Genomic DNA, 19,662 nt, shown 5'->3' with positions numbered 1-19,662 from the left:
GGGCGGATCATGAGGTCAGGAGTTCAAGACCAGCCTGGCCAACATGGTAAAACCCGTCTCTACTATAATACAAAAATTAGCTGGGCATAGTGGCGTGCACCTGTAATTCCAGCTACTCAGCAGGCTGAGGCAGGAGAATCACTTGAACCAGGGAGGTGGAGGTTGCAGTGAGCCAAGATCATGCCATTGCACTCCAGCCTGGGCAATAGAATGAGAATCTGTCTTGAAAAAAAAAACTTCTGTTTTCTGACTACATATCTATGCAAGACTAGATATTTTTTTGTTGTATTTCTAACAAACAGATTGATTGCAAAGCAGATATGAGAATCCAACTGTTTTCTGTTAGGCCAGACAAGTAAAAGGATTTGTAAAAATGTAATAAAATGCCACTCCTCACTAGGTATTTCTGCTCTGTAATTTTATCACAAAACCTTTTATTTATATTAAATAATAATATTTTATTTGTATTTATTTTTTACATTATAATGTATAATATATTGTTACATTATTTATGACATATAATAAAATAAGTTAACATGTAAAATGGACTTATTATAATTACTAAATGAATTAATATATTTTAGGCTGGGTGCAGTGGCTCACACTTTTAATCCCAGCACTTTGAGAGGCCGAGACGGGCAGATAACTTGAGCTCAGGAGTTCAAGACCAGCCTGGCCAACATGGTGAAACCCCTCTCTCTACTAAAAATACAAAAATTAGCCAGGTGTAGTGGCACATGCCTGGAATCCCAGCTACTCAGGAGGCTAAAGCATGAGAATCGCTTGAACCCAGGAAGCGGAGGCTGCAGTGAGCCAAGATTGTGCCACTGCATTCCACCCTGGGCAACAGAGCAAGACTCTGTCTCAAACATATATATGTTTACCTTTTTTCTCAGTTTTAATTTCTGATATGGAGAATATTGATAGATTTAACTGACTTAAACAAAAGGTCTTTGGAGTCCTTAACAAAGGGTGTAAAGCGGTCCTGGGTCTCCCTCTCTTGCCTAGAGTGTCACAAACTCCTAGGCTCAAGCAATCCTCCCACCTTGACCACACAAAGCATTGGGATTACAGGTGTAAGCCACTGCACCTGGCCAGGCGTATAAATGTTTCATTCAAAGTTGGTGACCCGGGGCTGCTACACTGAGACCTGACTTTACACCCTTTATTATTAATCTGAGAACAACATTCTATGTTTTTAGCAGATTATTATTGTTATTATCCTGATTCACATTATCATCTACAAAATAACATAAAAGATGAAATAATCAAGAAAACATAAAGTATGATTTTTAATTATGTCCAATGGCAGCCAATAACAGGATTCAACCAATAATTTTTTTTTTTTAAGACGGAGTCTTTCTCTGTAACCCAGACTGGAGTGCAGTGGTGCAACCTTGGCTCACTGCAACCTCTGCCTCCCATATTCAAGTGATTCTTCTCCCTCAGCCTCCCACGTAGCTGGGACTACAGGCGCCAGCCACCACGCCCGGCTAATTTTTGTATTTTTAGTAGAGACGGGGTTTCACCGTGTTGACCAGGCTGGTCTCAAACTCCTGACCTCAGGTGATCTGCCCACCTTGGCCTCCCAAAGTGCTGGGATTACAGGCGTGAGCTACCGCACCCAGCCCAAGAATTTTTAATATCCAAGTTATTGTGTGTAAGATCAGTCATTGCTAGTGAGCTCCAGGTATTTTGTGGTTTAATAAAATGCCCTGAAGGCACTGCATGAAACAGTGGCATTATAAAACTGTGAATTTTGTTTCAGTACTCCGTGTGGGTTATGTGAGAAAAACCTGGCATTGGCTGACCTAGTCCCATGAGCTGTATTTCTATTCCTGGAATAAAGAGATAAAGTTATTCTTCTTGCCACCAGAGGGAGCATTGGTGAGCCTTGGTGCATGTGTGTGCATGTGTGTGCGCGTGCCTGTGTGTGTGTGTGTGTGTGAAGAGAGAGAGAGAAACAGAGAGAGAAAGGGAAAGAACGTGTGGGTGACTTGTTTGTGACTGACTATATGCCTGAGATCGCTTGGGTGTGAAATTTTCAAAGTGGCTGATTGTATGTGTCCCTCCTTCCTCCACCCACATGATAAACAATCAAAAGTGTTTCCAGTCCCAGCCTCTTATTCATCACTCCCTGAACCTTCCCTGCACGCTTGTTCACAGCTAGGTGATCTGGGTGGATTCCAGGGCTAAAGCTTGGAGAGCAACAAATACAGTTCATCTGAGAGAAGCGTCTTGCAATGCAGTTACTGTAACCCCAACATAGTTGCTTTGGACCTATCTTTCTTAAAGTGAGGTCTCCCTGTAATCCCAGAATTCCCTTGAGGATCTAAGTGTTCTATGGTTCTTAACTTTTGGAAGGGGGTTCAAGCTTCCTTTGAAAACTTTTGCAATGCAAAAGCATTCACACACATCATTTTGAAAAGCCAAAAGCTATTCCACACCAATTCCAGCGGGCTCAGAGACCCTCTGGAACCCATTCAAGGACACACACGGGAAGGAGGCCTGTAGTGTGTGCACAAGTGTCTCTAAAGACTTCAAGATGCTTCATCCCAGGAAGAGACACCAGCTGCAGTAGCCCCTGCTCCTCTCTGGGCGTGGCCAACAGGGACACTGAGAAGTGGAGAGAGCTTGGAGAGAAGGCGGCTGACCCTAGAGGGAGATGTGGAGCCGGGAGTGAGTGGATGGTCCCTGATGCCTCAGGAGACTGAGGTATGAAGAAAATTCCCGTTTCCCAAGGTGCCTTGCGGAGTCCAGGGAGCCAAGAATCTCACAGCCTGTAACAAAATGATATTCACTCCCAACTCCAGGTGCAGCCACCTCAGAATAATTCAGGGGGTTCAGCCTGGAGTTAAGTATACTCTTGCTATACCCTCCCTGGTATCCTCTCCACCTACCTTGATAAATGTGAATTTTTTGTGATTCAGTCTAAAATCCAGACAGAAGGGAAGCCTGCTTTTCCTGCCTTGTTGGCCACATGAATATATAAAAACTCCCCAAACATTTGTAATACATGCAATAACGTGTTTTACTGTCATACTGAGAAGGTAGTGATTAATTCTCTCAGAGGGGACTCAAGAGAAGATTTGCAGGGGGCATAAGCCCTGAGCCAGGTTTTGTAGGATGTATAGGAGTTCATCAGGCAACCAAGGACAAAGGGCACTACAGACCCAAGGAACAGCCTGGCCACGGCACAGTGGCATAAGAAAGCATGGTGTGTGGGGAACTCTAGCAAGTTTACTCTCGCTATGGAAGAGACGAAGGTTAAGAATAAGCCCCAAGGGGCATGGATGTGTTTTGTTTTGTTTTGTTTTGTTTTGTTTTGTTTTGTTCTTTGGAGACAGAGTCTCACTCTGTCATCCAGGCTGGAGTGCAGTGGTGTGATCTTGGCTCACTGCAACCTCCCCCACCCCAGTTCAAGCGATTCTCCTGCCTCAGCCTCCCGAGTAGCTGGGGCTACAGGCGCCCACCATGCCTAGCTAATTTTTGTATTTTTAGTAGAGATGGGGTTTCACCATGTTGGCCAGGCTGGTCTCGAACTCCCGACCTCAGGTGATTCACCCTCCTCAGCCTCCCAAAGTGCTGGGATTACAGGTGTGAGCCACCACACCCAACCATTGATGTGTTTTAAAGGGAGGCAGAGGAAGAAACTCAGAAGAGGAGAGAAAAAGAGACAGGGCTAGAATAAGATTAGTATGATGTCACAGAAGTCAAGGGGAGACAGAGTCCTGAAGGGACTATTAATATAGTTAATTAATGTGATATTATTAATTTTATTAATAATTAATATAACACAGAAGTCCTCAAAACCCTCTCTGGAAAAAAGCATAGGCCACAGATCCTACCGTGGTTTGTGTTTCTTTTTCCTAAGCGTGTCCTCAACCTTGGCAAAATAAACTTCTAAATCGACTGAGATCTGTCTCAGACACTTGTTGGTTTACAAAACATACAATGCAAACAACAGAACAAAACATCAAAAAACTATGATTAATATTTCCAAAGACAGAGAGATAATATTGCACCCATGAAATGGGAAGAGAATCCATACAAAAAAGGAAAAAATAACATTCAGAAAACAAAAGGAACTCTTTCTCATTCTTTTTTTTTTTTTTTTTTTTTTTTTTTTGAGACGGAGTCTGGCTCTGTCGCCCAGGCTGGAGTGCAGTGGTGCGATCTCGGCTCACTGCAAGCTCCACCTCCCGGGTTCACGCCATTCTCCTGCCTCAGCCTCCCGAGTAGCTGGGACTACAGACGCCCACCACCACGCCCGGCTGATTTTTTGTATTTTTAGTAGAGACGGGGTTTCACCGTGTTAGCCAGGATGGTCTCCATCTCCTGACCTCGTGATCCGCCCGCCTCGGCCTCCCAAAGTGCTGGGATTACAGGCGTGAGCCACCGCGCCCGGCAAGAACTCTTAATAATTAGGAATATGACAGCAACAATAACATGTTAATTGGAAGGGCTAGAAAATAAAGTTGAAGAAAGATTCCAGAGGCACAAAAAAAGGATGGAAAATAGATCAAGAAAGATAAGAAAATTCAAGATCATCCAGGAAGTCCAATATTTTACTACTTGGAACTCCAGAAAAACAAAACAAAGAGCTGGAAATGGAGATAGTTACCAAAGAAATTGAACGCACAACGTTCCAGGGGCTAGGGCTTACCAAGTCCCAGCTGTATTATTCACAAAGACCTAAGGCGCGGGAGACAAAGAGAAGACACTTGAAACTTCCAAAGAGAAAAATGGGTCACATACAAAAGATTCAAAGTTGGATAGTTTTAGGCTTCTCAAGAGCAACACAGGAAACTAGAATACAATAGAAAAATCTCTTTAAAAAATTTTTTTTTCTTTTTTTTGAGACAATCTCCCTCTGTCACCCAGGCTGGAGTGCACTGGAACAATCTCGGCGCACTGGAACAATCTCGGCTCACTGCAACCTCCGCCTCCCGAGTTCAAGCAATTCTCCTGCCTCAGCTTCCTGAGTAGGAAGGATTACAAGCACGCACCACCACGCCCAGCTAATTTTTGTATTTTTAGTAGAGATGGGGTTTTGCCACACTGGCCAGGCTGGCCTCAAACTCCTGACCTCAAGTGATATGCCCATCTTGGCCTCCCAAAGTGCTGGGATTACAGGCGTAAGCCACTGCACCTGGCCCAAAAATTCTAAGAGAAAATAATTTTCAACTAGAATTCTATGTATGCCCAGGTAAATTATCAATTAACTGTCAAGGTAGAAGACAGATATTTTCTGGCTGGGCGTGGTGGCTCATGCTTATGGTCCCAGCACTTTGAGAGGCTGAGGCAGGCGGATCACTTGAGCTCAGGAGTTCAAGACCAGCCTGGCCAACATGGTGAAACTCCCGTCTCTACTAAAAATACAAAAATTAGCCAGGCATGGTGGCACATGCCTGTAATCTCAGCTACTCTGGAGGCTGAAGCAGAAGAATCACTTGAACCAGGAGGCAGAGCTTGCAGTGAGCCGAGATGGTGCCACTGCACTCCAGCCTGGGCAACAGGCTGAGACTCAGTCTCAAAAAAAAGAAAAAAAAAAAAAAGAAGCAGAAGAAAGATATTTTCATATATGCAAAGTTTCTAAATTCTCTTGCCTCTTTTCTCAGGAAGGTACTAGAGATTGGGTTTCACCAAAACGAAGGAGCAAATCAGCAAAAGGCAGGCATGGGGTTCAGGGAATCTGGGATCCTGTAGATAAGAGGCAAAGGGAATTCCCAGGACAGTGGAGAGGGAAGCTCTAGGATCACTAACAGCTGTATATGAGGCCCAGTAAGTAACTAGCACAGATTAGAGCGGGAGACTGGGGGCAGGCGAGGGGTATGGAAGGAAAAAAAAAAAGAAAAGAGAGAAGAGAGAAGAATGCTCATAACTTCCTCACAGGTTTGGATCTACTGAGCCCTCTAGGCCAAGAGGAAAAAGAGGCTAATTTAGTCATGAAACATATATAGACAACTAAGCAAATAAAAACATGGCAAAACTTAACTTCAGAGAAAACCAAAAATCATATAAGTAGGGAAGGTTAATCATAATATACTACATGGGATGTAAGAAAATTTATCTAATCAAAGTTATGTAACTATTTTTAACTTAACCAAAACTTGAGATGAAACTAAATGTATTGAGAGGATGGGGGATGGGTTTGCATGAGGGCTGGGGTGAGGTTTGCACTGTTCTTGCCTTCTGTCACAAGAAGTCAGTTTAGATAGTATCTATTTATTTTTTTAATTTTATTTATTTATTTATTTATTTATTTATTTATTTATTTATTTTTAAGATGGAGTATCTCGCTCTGTCGCCCAGGCTGGAGTGCAGTGGCAAGATCCCGGCTCACTGCAACCTCTGCCTCCCAGGTTCAAGTGATTCTCCTGCCTCAGCCTCCTGAGTATCTGGGACTGCAGGGGCCTGCCACCACACCCAGCTAATTTTTGTATTTTCAGGAGAGACGGGGTTTTGCCATGTTGGCCAGGCTGGTCTCAAACTCCTGCCCTCAGGTGATCCCGCCTCGGCCTCCCAAAGCACTGGGATTACAGGCATGAGCCACCACACCTGGGCTAGATAGTATTTAAACTGAAAAATCTACAAAGAGCACTATCAGGCTGTTGTTGCAAATACACATTGGAATATCAGAAAAATTAAGTGGCTGCCTTTGGGGAGAGTGGGGCACAGGAAACTGCTGTTTTCATTATAAGAAATCTGGCACTTTTTCATCGTTCTAAACTGTGGCCATTCATTGTCTTCATAAAAATTAAAATCAGCTAATAAAAAGAAGCACGTGGGCATATGTGGGGAAGGAGAGAGTGAGCTTCTTTTTCAAGGAGGTTGGATTTTAAAATATGTAAAGATAAATAGAACAAATATCTGAGGTGGACATGGGGTCAAAGGAATAGTTGTTAGGATGACAAAGAAGTGAGCATGTTTATAGCAAAGAGAAGGTGCCTGTGGAGAAAGAGCTAACAGGAACAGAGGATTGTTGTTGGGAGGCATTAGTGCCTCCCAACAACATCTTCTTTAAAAATAGAAAAATCCATCCTAAAATTTATGTGGAACCTCAAAGGACCCTAAAACCCAAAACAATTGTGAAAAAGAACAGCAAAGCTGGAGGTCTCACAGTTTCTGATTTCAAAACTTAGCTACAAAGCTACAGTCATCAAAACAGTGTGGTACTGGCATAAAGACAGACATATCAATCAATGGAATAGAATAGAGAGTCCAGAAACAAACCCTCACATATATGGTCAAATGATTTTAGACAAGGGTGCCACAACCCTTCAGTGGGAAAAAGACAGTCATTTCAACAAATGGTGCTGGGGAAAGTGGATATCCACACGAAAAAGAATGAAGTTGGACCCTTACGTAACACCACATGCAAAAATTAACTCACAATGGACCAAAGACCCAAATATAAGAGCTAAAAACTACAAAACACTTAGAAGAAAATGTAGGGCAAAACTTTATGACATTGAATTTGGCAATGACTTCCTGGATATGACACCAAAGGCACAGGCATCAAAAGCAAAAATAGACAAATTGGACTTCATAAAAATTTAAAACTTTTGTGCATTAAAACACACTACCAACAGAGTGAAAAGGCAACCTGCTGAATGGGACAACATACTTGCAAATCATGTATCTGATAAGATATTAATATCCAGAACATATAGAGAACTACAACTCAACAACAAAAAAACAACCAACCAGATTAAAAAATGGTCAAAGGACTTGAACAGGTATTTTTCCAGAGAAAATATATGAATAGTCAATAAGCACATGAAAAGATGCTCAACTTCACTAATTGATAGGGGAAATGCAAACCAAAACCACATTCCACCTCACACTCATTAGGATGGCTCCCATCAAATACACAGGAAATGACAAGTGTTGGTGAGGATATAGAGAGATTGGCACACTAGTGCACTGTTGTTGGGAACAGAAATACAGCCACTGTGAAAAACACTATGGCAGTTCCTCAAATATTAAAAATAGAATTACCATATGACCCAGCAATTCCACTCCTGAGTGTAAGAACTGAAAGCAGGATCTTGAAGAGATATTTATACACCTGTGTTCATAGCATCATTATTCACAATAGCCAAAAGGTAGAAGCAACACAAGTGTCCATCAACAAAAGAATGGAGGCTGGGCACGGTGGCTCACACCTGTAATCCCAGCACCTGGGGAGGCCAAAGTGGAAGGATCACTTCAGCCCAGGAGTTTGAGACCAACCTGGGCATCATAGTGAGGTCCCACCTCTACAAGAAATTTAAAAAAAAAAAAATTAGCTAGGCATGGTGGCTTCTGCCTCAGCCTCCCAAGTAGCTGGGACTACTATAGTAGGGAAGCTGAGGCAGGAGGATTGTTTGAGCCTGAGAGGTTGAGGCTGTAGTGAGCCATGATTGTGCCACTGCACTCCAGCTTAAGTGACAGAGTGAGACCTTGTCTAAAACAACAAATGAATGGATAAATAAAATGTGATATATACATACAATGGAATACCTGTACACCTGGGCAACAGAAAGAGACCCCATCTAAAACCAATAAGCTTGTGAATAAACAAAATGTGATATATACATACAATGGAATATTATTCAGCTTTAAAAACGAAATTCTCACACATGGTATAACACAGGTGAACCTTGAGAACATTATGCTAAGTGAAATAAATCAGTAACAAAAAGGCAAATGCAGGCCTGGTGTGGTGGCTTATGCCTGTAATCCCAGCACTTTGGGAGGCTGAGGCCAGCAAATCACTTGAGGCCAGGAGTTTGAGACCAGCCTGACCAAAATGGTGAAACCCCGTCTCTACTAAAAAAAAAAAAAAAACTAGCCAGGCGTGATAGTGCATGCCTGTAATTTCAGCTACCCAGGAGGCTGGGGCAGGAGAATCGCTTGAACCCAGGAGGCAGAGGTTGCAGTGAGCCAACATCGCATCCCTGCACTCCAGCCTGGGTAACCAGGTGAGATTCAGTCTCAAAAAAAAAAAAAAAAAAAAAAAGTAGAGACAAATGCTTTATGATCTACTTATAGGAGATTCCTAGAGTGGTCAAATTCGTAGGGCAGAAAGTAGAATAGGGGCTTAGGGAGGGGGCGTGGGGAGTTATTGTTTAATGGGTACAGAGTTTCAGCTTTGCAAGATGAAAAGAGTTCTGTGGATGGACAGTGGTGATGGCTGCACAACAATGTGAATGTACTTAACACCACGAAAATCTACACTTAAACATGGATGGTTAATATGGTAAATTCTGTTAAGCATACTTGCCATAATAAAGAAAAATTGAAAGAGAAAGGAAAAAAGAAAAGAGCACCAGTGGCCAGATTGGCTTCAACAGGAAAAGGAACATGATCCCTGAGGCAGGAGGGGAGAGAGGTGTGGAGAGAGAGAAGCCGGGCATTTTTATGGAATCAGGTTAAGCGCATCCAATAGTTGGCTTTCTCAGGGAAGGAAAAGGTAAGGGTGTTTGTTAAAATGCAGGAAAAGTGGGGGCCAGGTGGGGTGGGGTGAGGATGAGGAAGCACGCTCACCCATGCCTGTCTTAGGGCTCCTCTGAGTCAGGGATGCACATAAAATATATGTCTGGAAACCAAAAACAACTTAAAAACCATTCAGATCTCAACTAAAGTCCCTTTCCTCTTCTGAAAAAAAAAAAGTCAAAGAGGCAATTACATTTATGATGCCCAGCCTTCTCTCTGCCTCTGGATCTCACACACCAGAGCAGCTTTCCCAGCATCTTCGTCTCATTCCTGCTCCCTGCACCTGGAAGCCTCTCTCCCAGCTGTGCCCCTGCAAACCCTGCTTCCCCAGGCCCAGAGCCCATGGGAGGGAGGGAACGGGCTGAGGCAGGCAAGGCCTAGTTCCACAGAGACACTCAGGGCCAGGGAAGGATTTGATGGCTGTCTGGGGCCAGGGAGTCCAGACGGTGACCTTAGTGCAGGCGTCTGAAGCCTGAGAGAGGGGAAGGGGCAGGAGAGCAAGAAGCAGCAGGCTCTAGAGTATGATGGGTCTCACCATGGAGCAGGCTCTGAGAAGGATAGATTGGATTTGAACAGGCAGACCGGAGGAGGGTGTGAGGACAGGCAGGTGCCATGGACTGAATGTTGTGACCCTGAAACTGTGAGGGTCACTGAAACTGTGACCCTCTACAGTTTTGTTTTGTTTTGTTTTTTTCTGAGATGGAGTTTTGCTTTTGTCACCTAGGCTGGAATGCAACGGCACAATCTTGGCTCACTGCAACCTCCACCTCCCGGGTTCAAGTGATTCTCCTGCCTCAGCCTCCTGAGTAGCTGGGATTACAGGAGCCTGCCACCATGCCCAGCTAAGTTTTGTATTTTTAGCAGAGATGGGGTTTCACCATGTTGCCCAGGCTGGTCTTGAACCCCTGACCTTAGGTGATCCACCCACCTCAGCCTCCCAAAGTGCTGGGATTACAGATGTGAGCCACCCCGCCCAGCCTCCCTCTAAAGTTCATATGTTGAAATCCTCACCTGCAATGTGATGGTGTTAGGAGGTGGGGCCTTTGGGAGGTGATGAGGTCATGAAGGTAGAGCCCTCATGAATGGAATTAGTGCCCTTTTGAGAAGAAACATGAGACAGATTATTTTTCTCTTGATTATGTAAGGATACAATAAGAAGACAGCCATCTGCAAACAAGGAAGAGAACCCGCACCAGACAAAGAATCTGCCGGCACCTTGAGCTTGGACTTCCCAGCCTCCTTCACAGTTCTCCAGAACTACGAGAAATAAATTGTTGTTTAAGCCACCGGGTCTATGTTGTTCTGTTCTATCAGCCCCAGCTGACTAAGATTGCAGAGAAAGGCAGAGGGAGCTACGCAAGCAAAAGTTTGAAGGGGAGAAAGCAGAGGCATGGTGAGATCCTGCAACCTCTCTTTGTGGTCAGACCATAGGAGGCTGGTAGGAAGGGAAGCAAGAGAGGAAGGCTGACGTCATCGGAAAGGCTTTGAATCCCAGCTAAGTGATGTGGACCCACCCTACAGGCAAAGGCATCCTCTGATTGATTTTAGGGGATGCAGGATAATCAAACCTGAGTTTTAGGAAGGTAACTGTTGATAGCGGGGCAGGGACTGCAGGCAGAAAGGGAGGTAGGAGGAGTCAGGGTGATTCAGGTAAGCAGCAGTGATCCCTGGCCCAGGGTAGAGGCAGAGGCGTATTTATCAGATATTTATCACCCACCTGATCTCAGTCAATTTCCTTGGGGATCTCAATGCACTCATTCACACTAAAGTGTAAGTAACAAGACCTGGCTTTTACCTCCCCTGGAGCATTTATGTTTTACCAGGACAGAGTCTGGTGGTGGAAAGACAGTGGAATTTGAAGCTTTCTGACTGTTGTGCCACTAATATGGTTTGGATGTGTGTCTCTGCTCAAATCTCATGTGAAATTGTAATCTCCAGTGTTAGAGGTGGGGCCTGGTGGGAGGTGGTTGGATCATGTGGGTGGCTTTCTCATGAATGGTTTAGCACCATCTCCTTGGTGCTATCCTCGTGATAGTGAGTGAGTGATGTGAGTGAGTTATCACAAGATCTGGTTAATTAAAAGTGTGTAGGCTGGGCACGGTGGCTCACGCCTGTAATCCCAGCACATTGGGAGGCCAAGGCCGGTGGATCATTTGAGGTCAGGAGTTCAAGACCAGCCTGGCCAAGATAGTGAAACCCCATCTCTACTAAAAGTACAAAAATTAGCCAGGCATGGTAGCATATCCCTGTATTCCCAGCTGCTCGGGAGGCTGAGGCAGGAGAATCGCTTGAGCCTGAGAGGCAGAGGTTGCGGTGAGCTGAGATTGTGCCACTGCACTCCAATCTCAGCAACAGAGTGAGATCCTGTCTCCAAAAAAAAAATTTTTAAGTGTGTAGCACCTCCCCTCTCTTTCTCTTCCTCCTGCCCCCACCATGCAGGACGCCTGTTCCTGCTTTGCCTTCCGCCATGAGTAAAAGCTCCCTGAGGCCTCCCCAGAAGCAGATGCTGCCATGCTTCCTGTACAGCCTGTGGAACCATGAGCCAATTAAACCTCTTTTCTTTACAAATTACCCAGTCTCAGTTATTTCTTTATAGCAGTGTGAGGACGGGACTAATACAGCTATCAACAAACCAGGTGACCTTGGTCGGATTATTTATCCTCTCTGAACTTCAGACTCATCTATAAATGGGAACAATGACACTACCATCACAATTGTTGTGAAGGCCAAATGAGATAATGTCAATGAAGAGAGCCCTGTGAATCATCAAGAGAGACGTTGGCCTTTTAATGAAACTGAATGAATAAAGTATTCATGGTAGAAGTTTCAGGCATGAGCAGCGAAGATGAGGCTGGTGATGTGTCTGTGTGTACTCCTGGAGGGATCCCACCTTCAGGCAGCTGACCCCCACATGAAGCTTAGGGGCTTCAGGAGAATCAACACAAGAGCTTATACACCAGGGAACAGTATTAACTGCAATTGCTACAATGCCACACTTGACATATTCAAGCCTTGGAGAAAAGCTGTAAGTACAGTAGATTCTTGTTATTTGGGTAGTTACATTCTATAAAGTCTCTGGGAACCCAGAATTAGCAAGTACTGACCAATTGCTCCTAGTGGAAATACAGGATTATGTTCTTGCAAGCCTGTGATCACAATGTTTTTTATCAATTTTTAAAATTAGTTTGTGACTGGGCATCGTGGCTCACGCCTGTAATCCCAGCACTTTGGGAGGCCAAGGCAGGCAGATCACTTAAGGCCAGGAGTTCGAGACCAGCCTGGCCAACATAGCAAAACCCTGTCTCTACTAAAAAATACAAAAATTAGCCGGGTGTGGCACATGCCTGTAATCTCAGCTACTTGGGAGGTTAAGGCACGAGAATCTATTGAACCCGGGAGGTGGAGGTTGCAGTGAGCTGAGATCACGCCACTGCACTTCAGCCTGGGTGACAGAGAAGACTCTGTCTCAGATAGATAGATAAATAAATAAATACATAAAATCAATGTATAACTTTGTATTATATGTGTTTCTGTTTAAGGACACCTTATTTAGGCATTGTGGCACTTGTCTGTAATCCCAGCACTTCAGGAGGCCAAGGTGAGGCAGGAGGATCCCTTGAACTTAAGAGTTTGAGACCAGCCTAGGAAGACCTCGTCTCTACAAAAAAACTTTTTAAAAATCAGCCAGGCACGGTGGTGAGCACCTGTGGTCCCAGCTACTCAAGAGGTCAAAGTGGAAAGATCTCTTGAGCCTGACAGGTTAAGGCTGCAGTGAGACATGATGGCACCAGCTCACTCCAGCCTGGGTGACCAGAGTGAGGCCCTCTCTCTCAAAAAAAAAAAAAAAGGTGTCATATTTAATATTTATTGTTGATTCATTAACATTGAACTCACAGCCAACAGACTATAACTCATACCTGCACAAAGCTTATCTAACACATAGATTTTCTCCACAAGGCAAATCACAGCCTTCTTGCACTAAGGAATGCCAGACAGCACTTCAGCACTATGCTTGGTGGCAATTTTGAACAGTAAAATCACCAACAAAAACCACAGATATGAAAAAAAAAAAGGCACTAAATAGACCAAGAAAAAGACCCTTGCTTACAGGATGAGAACTGAAATGAGAAGCCAAGGTGTCATGTTATTTGTCTCAAGTTTTTTGACACTCTGTATAGCTGCCAGCGATCACAGCTCCACAAGTATTGATGTGGGGGTTACAAATAAATTTCAGCAAGTACACTCAGTTGCAAATATGAAATCCACAAATAACAGGGACCAACTGTGTTGCTCTCATCATTCTACAGAGCAAGAAACTGAGGCTTATCAAGATAAACATCTTGCACCCAGCCAGCAAATGGGAGAGCCAGGATTCAAACCCCATACATGAAGCTTCCACGCCCAAGATGTTAGCACTATTGCACACTATTGCTTCTTATTTCACAAATAACTCCCTGAGGCCCAGAGAGGTTGCTGAATCACCTAAGGTTCCACAGGTGCTGGGGGCAGTGTGGGGGCTGATCCCAAGCCCTGGATCCATGGACCCTCCCTTTCATGAACTGCCTGACCTGCCTGTGTTGTGCCATCTCGCTTCTCATAATCTTTCTCTCCGCCTCCACCCAGGGACCCTGGGAACAGTTTAGGGAGTGGGGAGCTGGGGTCAGACGAGTCATCCTGTGGGATGGAATCTGACTGCTCCTTAAGCAGCTCAGGCAGACATCTAGGTGGGTGAGTGCAGGTTAGGCCACCAGGGGGCAGCCCCACCCTCCCCGCACCCTACATCCGGCAGCTCCCAGCACACACAGGGCGCCCCTCGACCGCCAGAGTGGTCCAAGAAAAGGCGAAAGAACAACGGGGTAATTGATGCAAATGCACCATGAAAGACAAATTGTTCAGATGAAGTGCATTCCGGGTTCCTGCCAAACGCCCAGGGTGTGTGGAATTTCAAGGAAAAGCTGAGTACATTTGGGCCGTCTGGCTGGGCCACTGTGCCCCCTGACCCAGCTTCCAGCCTGAGCCACACCTCCCTTCCCTGGAATGTTGCAGGCTTGGCCTGGGCTCCCAGGGGCTGACCCTGGCATGGGGGTGGGGAGGCAGTGGGAAGGGATGGAGCAGGTGGAGTGATGGGAGGACCCTGACCTTTACTGCAAATAGGACCCTGGCACCCACTCTTTCAGATGGCCTTCTGGCCTCTTGAATAAATTCACCACACATACTCCATCCCCACTACCAGAGCTGCTGTGAATGCTGGCACTTCCTCTTACTCCCTGGGTGGCCTCAGGTAAAGCCTTCCTTCTCTTTGAACCTCTGTTTTCTCATCTGTAAAATAGGGGTAATCATCTTTTGCATTTATACCCCACAGGGTTGTGAGGATCAAATGAGAAAGGTCAGGAAACTTCTGTTCCTTTCTATTCAAAGAAGGCCACTTCTCAAGCTCCACAAGAAGCCACCCAGAGCAGCCAATCTCCTGCCTCCCCCAGACTCCAGAAACCCAAAACTTGCTACCCAGCCTCACCCCTGGCTCCCTGGAGACCTCTGGGTGACCCTGGCCCCAGCACTGGCCCTGTAGAAAGACTCTCAGCCTCCCTCCCATCACAAGATCTGAACTTCCGGCCACCCCCCAGCACAGGGAGGGTGGAGCAGGATCTGAAGCTGAGGCCTGCACAAGGGCCCCTTGTCCTGCTGGGCAGCCTGGCACGATCTGTCCTGTCCCAAGGAGGCTTGCTGGGACTATTGTCTTTGTGTTGTGGCTTGGGGGAGGGGCAGATCATGGTTCATCAGGGCCAGGCCAGAGGGACCAGGCTCACACTCCAGCCCACCTCCTGGAGTGGTAGGTTTTGCTACCTTCCTCCCACTCCACAATGGCCAGACATGTGCCAGGATTTGTTCTGGATCCTTCCAGGCTGCTGGGTCCCATTGTTAATCAAGGTGCCTCCGCACCCTGCTTCCTGCCGTTGCCTGCCTGAAAAAGCTCAGTTCCCATCTTCTATCTTGATAACCCCCATCCCATCCTTGTTCCTTCCCTGTCTTTATTATATGAATTATTTACTAAATCATGCAATGCACCTAACAGAGTACTGACCCACAATTAACTTTCAACAAAATGCTAGTACTGCCCAGCTACCATTCCAAGTCACTCAGGATAAGGATTTATTTTATTATTAGTTTTATTTTATTTTATTTTATTTTATTGAGATGGAATCTCGCTCTGTCACCCAGGCTGGAGTGCAGTGGCACTATCTTGGCTCACTGCAACCTCTGCCTCTGGAGTTCAAGCGATTCTCCTGCTTCAGCCTCCTGAGTAGTTGGGATTACAGGCACTCACCACCATGCCTGGCTAATTTTTGTATCTTTAGTACAGACGGGGTTTCACCTTGTTGGACAGGCTGCTCTCGAATTCCTGGCCTCAAGTGATCTACCCACCTCGGCCTCCAAATGTGCTGGGATTACAGGCGTGAGCCACCACGCCTGGCCGAGGATTTATTAGTAAAACTCCCAAGCCTTTGCTCTGGACCCCATATTCCCATTTTTGCTCCCTTTCCCTCCTGTTGGCCCTACTTCTTCTACGGTGCCTTCAGCGTCTTCCTGCAGCTGTGCCAGGGCCAGTTTTCAGGTCCCACAGACCTGAGCTCTGATCCCAGCTCCCACACTACACAATCTGCAATTTTGAGCAAGTTACATATTAAACTTCCCTGATTCTTAATTTCCTTATCCACAAAGTGAGAAAGGATTATCTCTGCTACAGGGGGCAAGTAAGATCAAATAAGATAGTGGTCATGAAAACCTCATGAAAATTTATTACCAGGCCACACAGCAGAGATTTTATTACAATCATCAACGTGCTAATGGATGGCCTTCCCACCCACCTGGAGATAAGAGTATCCTCTTCCAGCTTCTTGGAGACTATAATAATAATTATCCTTATTATTATTAGGTGTGTAATGACTTAACTTTACTGAGCATTTTCACACCCTTCAAACTATTACAGCATTCCCAAAGAGATCCTGTGTTAGAAGAGGTAGGGGAAGAAAAATAATTTTGGAAAGCTGGAAACTTCCAGCCTCACTCGGGTCATTTACAAATAATTTGTTATCTGCCAGAGATAACCAAGGTCCTCACATCCTGGACACTTACAGTCTAGCAAGGAGAGGGCTCACTAAACAGCTAGATTTCAGCAGCCCCGCCCTGGGGCCAGTGTACAGTTATTTCCAGTGGGTCCAGCGTTCATCCCAAAGCCCAGTATAGTCTGGGGCTAGACAAAGGCCTTTCGGATGCCAGCGACGACCAAAGAGGAGGCTCATGCACCCCAGGCAACACCCTTCCTGCCCTGGTCCTGACAGCCACACCAAGGGTTAACCAGACCCAGCCCTTCCTGGCTGCTGGCAGGACAGGCAGGCTTAAGTCCCCTCAATAAACAATAGTGGGGCTACTTGCCAGCACCACACACATGAGCAAAAACTCTGCTTGGACCTGAAGAGCCCCCTCACCCCATCCCTTCCCAGCTGCTCAGGTCCAGGGAGGGGTTCGCAGTTCTGGAAAGGGTTAAGTCTGCAGGAGGTGCCTGGGACCCAGCTGTTTCCTGTGGGCAGGGGCGGGGGATTTACAGCCTCCCCTACCGTGGGGCTACCAAGCCTGTGTTGGGGAAGGATGTCTCTGAGTCCTTGCTCTGAGGCCAGACTCCCGTCATGCAGCCAGGGCCTCCCACGCAGGCGCCAGCAGAAAGGAGGGGGCAGGAAAGAGGAGCCTCGGGATCCAGGAGAAAGCAGGCTGGCCTCTGCAGAACAAAATGGGCAGATGGGGAGCTGGCCCTGTCAGTCCCGGGCCTCACCTCATTTGGAGACGGTAGCCTGTGGCAGGGAAGTTGGTCTGGGAGTTCAGGCACTAGGCTTCCATTTCAGGTGAAAATGTGATGTTATGCTGCTCTGTGCCTCGGTTTCTTCCCTGCTGGGCACACCCTTGGTGGCAGCCCCCACAAACTGTCCACTTTTTTTTTTTTTTTTTTTTTTTGAGACAGAGTCTTGTTCTGTTGCCCAGGCTGAGTGCAGTGGCACAATCTCGGCTCACTGCAACTTCCGCCTCCTGGGTTCAAGCAATTGTCCTGCCTCAGCCTCCTGAGTAGCTGGGACTACAGACGCTTGCCACCATGCCCGGTTAATTTTTGTATTTTTAGTAAAGATGGGGCTTCACCATATTGGCCAGGTCTCGGACTCCTGACCTTGTGATCCGCCCGCCTCCGCCTCCCAAAGTGCTGGGATTACAAGAGTGAGCCACCGCGTCCAGCCAAAGGGTCCACTTTCTAATCCCGGGAACCTGTGGATGTTACCTCATACGGCAAAGACTTTGCAAATGTGATGATGTTAAGGAACTTGAGATGGGGAGATTATTCTGGATGAGCTGGGTGGGCTGTAAAGTTCATTACATGTCTTTATTAGAGGAAGGCACATGGAGATTATAGACAGCAGAGGAGAAGACAATGTGACCACAGAGGCAGAGGTGAAAAGTACTGTCCCGTAAGCCACAGGACACCTGAAGCCACCCAAAGCTAAAAGAGGCAAGACATCATTTCTCACCCAGAACCACTACAGAGAGCACAGCCTTGCCAACACCTTGACTTTGGCCCACTGATTCTGATTCCAGATCTTTGGCTCCAGAACTGCAGGAGAAAGAATTTTTGTTATTTTAAGCCACCAAGTTTGGGGTAATTTCTTACAGCAGCCCCAGGAATCCAGTACCCCCTCCTCACCCGATAGAACAGAGGAGAACATATGCCCGGCCCTGGCTCCCTCAGGAAGGGGCTCTTTTTCTATGTTGTGTTGGAGAATTTCCTTTTGAAGGAGTTCATCTGCCCTGCCATGGAATAGCACTTTTAATTGGTCAAAAACAACACTCCTAGTCGGGCTTGGTGGCGGGCGTCTGTAGTCCCAGCTACTCAGGAGGCTGAGGCAGGAGAATGGCATGAACCTGGGAGGCAGAGCTTGCAGTAAGCGGAGATTGTGCCACTGCACTCCAGCCTGGGCGACACAGCGAGACTCCATCTCAAAAAAAACAAAAAACAAAAAATGACACTCCAGGCTGGGCGCAGTGGCTCATACCTGTAATCCCAGCACTTTGTGAGGCCAAGGCAGGTGAATCACCTGAGGTCAGGAGTTCAAGACCAACCTGACCAACATGGTGAAAACCCATCTCTACTAAAAATACAAAAACAAAAAAAAATTAGCTGGCATGGTGGTACATGCCTGTAATCCCAGCAACTTGGGAGGCTGAGGCAGGAGAATTGCTTGAACCTGGGAGGAGGTTCAAGTGTAAGTTGCAGTGAACCGAGATTGCACCATTGCACTCCAGCCTGGGCAACATGAGCAAAACTCGGTCTCAAAACAAAAACAAACAAACAAACAAAAAATGACATTACAGCCTCAGAACAGTCCAGGATGCCCTGAGGTAGGCAGGTAGGAAGTCCTATGCTAAGCAGGCCAGCTAGAGAAGGTGCATTGCCCAAACGGGAAGCAGAAAAACCCAGCTCTTCTTCCACCAGCTCTCAGTCTTTTGGTGACTCGCGCGGACTCCAAGACCATGGGGCTGAGCCCTGAGCACTTTCCCTGTGATAGCCTGGCCCCCTCCCAGAGCCCAGGGCACTCTGGTGCCTTCTAATAGCCAGTAATCTCAGGGTGACCTGCTCCTATTTTTTGAGAAGGCAAACTGCCAAATCTGGGGAAAGGTGGGGAGGTAAAGAGGGATAGAGATTCTATAATCTCAATCACTCAGCAAACACTGAACTCTTACTGTGTGCCAGGCACAGGGTTAGGCACTAGAGATAAATGGTAAAGAGAAGGTGGTTCCTACCTAGAGAGGGACATAAACAAGTAAACCAAGGCTATACCAGTAAGAGTGTGTAAAGGGTAATGACAGATGTATGCAGAGTAGGGGCACTTGGCTCTGACTAGGGGTAAGAGAAGAACCCTGGCAAGGCTTCCCAAAGAAGATTCCATATTAGTTACCTATTGCTGTGTAACAAATTATTACAAATTTAGTGGCTTAAAACAACACACACATATGGTCTCACAGCTTCTATGGGTCACAAATTAAGGCATGGCTTGACTAGGTCTTCTGCTTCAGGGTCCATCACAAGGCTGCATTCAAGGTGTCTGCCAGGATGGGGTCTCATCTGAAGGTTCAAGTGAG

This window comes from Pan troglodytes, chromosome 1 (assembly GCF_028858775.2).
Source record: "Pan troglodytes isolate AG18354 chromosome 1, NHGRI_mPanTro3-v2.0_pri, whole genome shotgun sequence".
NCBI classification, from domain to species: Eukaryota; Metazoa; Chordata; class Mammalia; order Primates; family Hominidae; genus Pan; species Pan troglodytes.
This window is presented reverse-complemented; position numbering follows the sequence as displayed.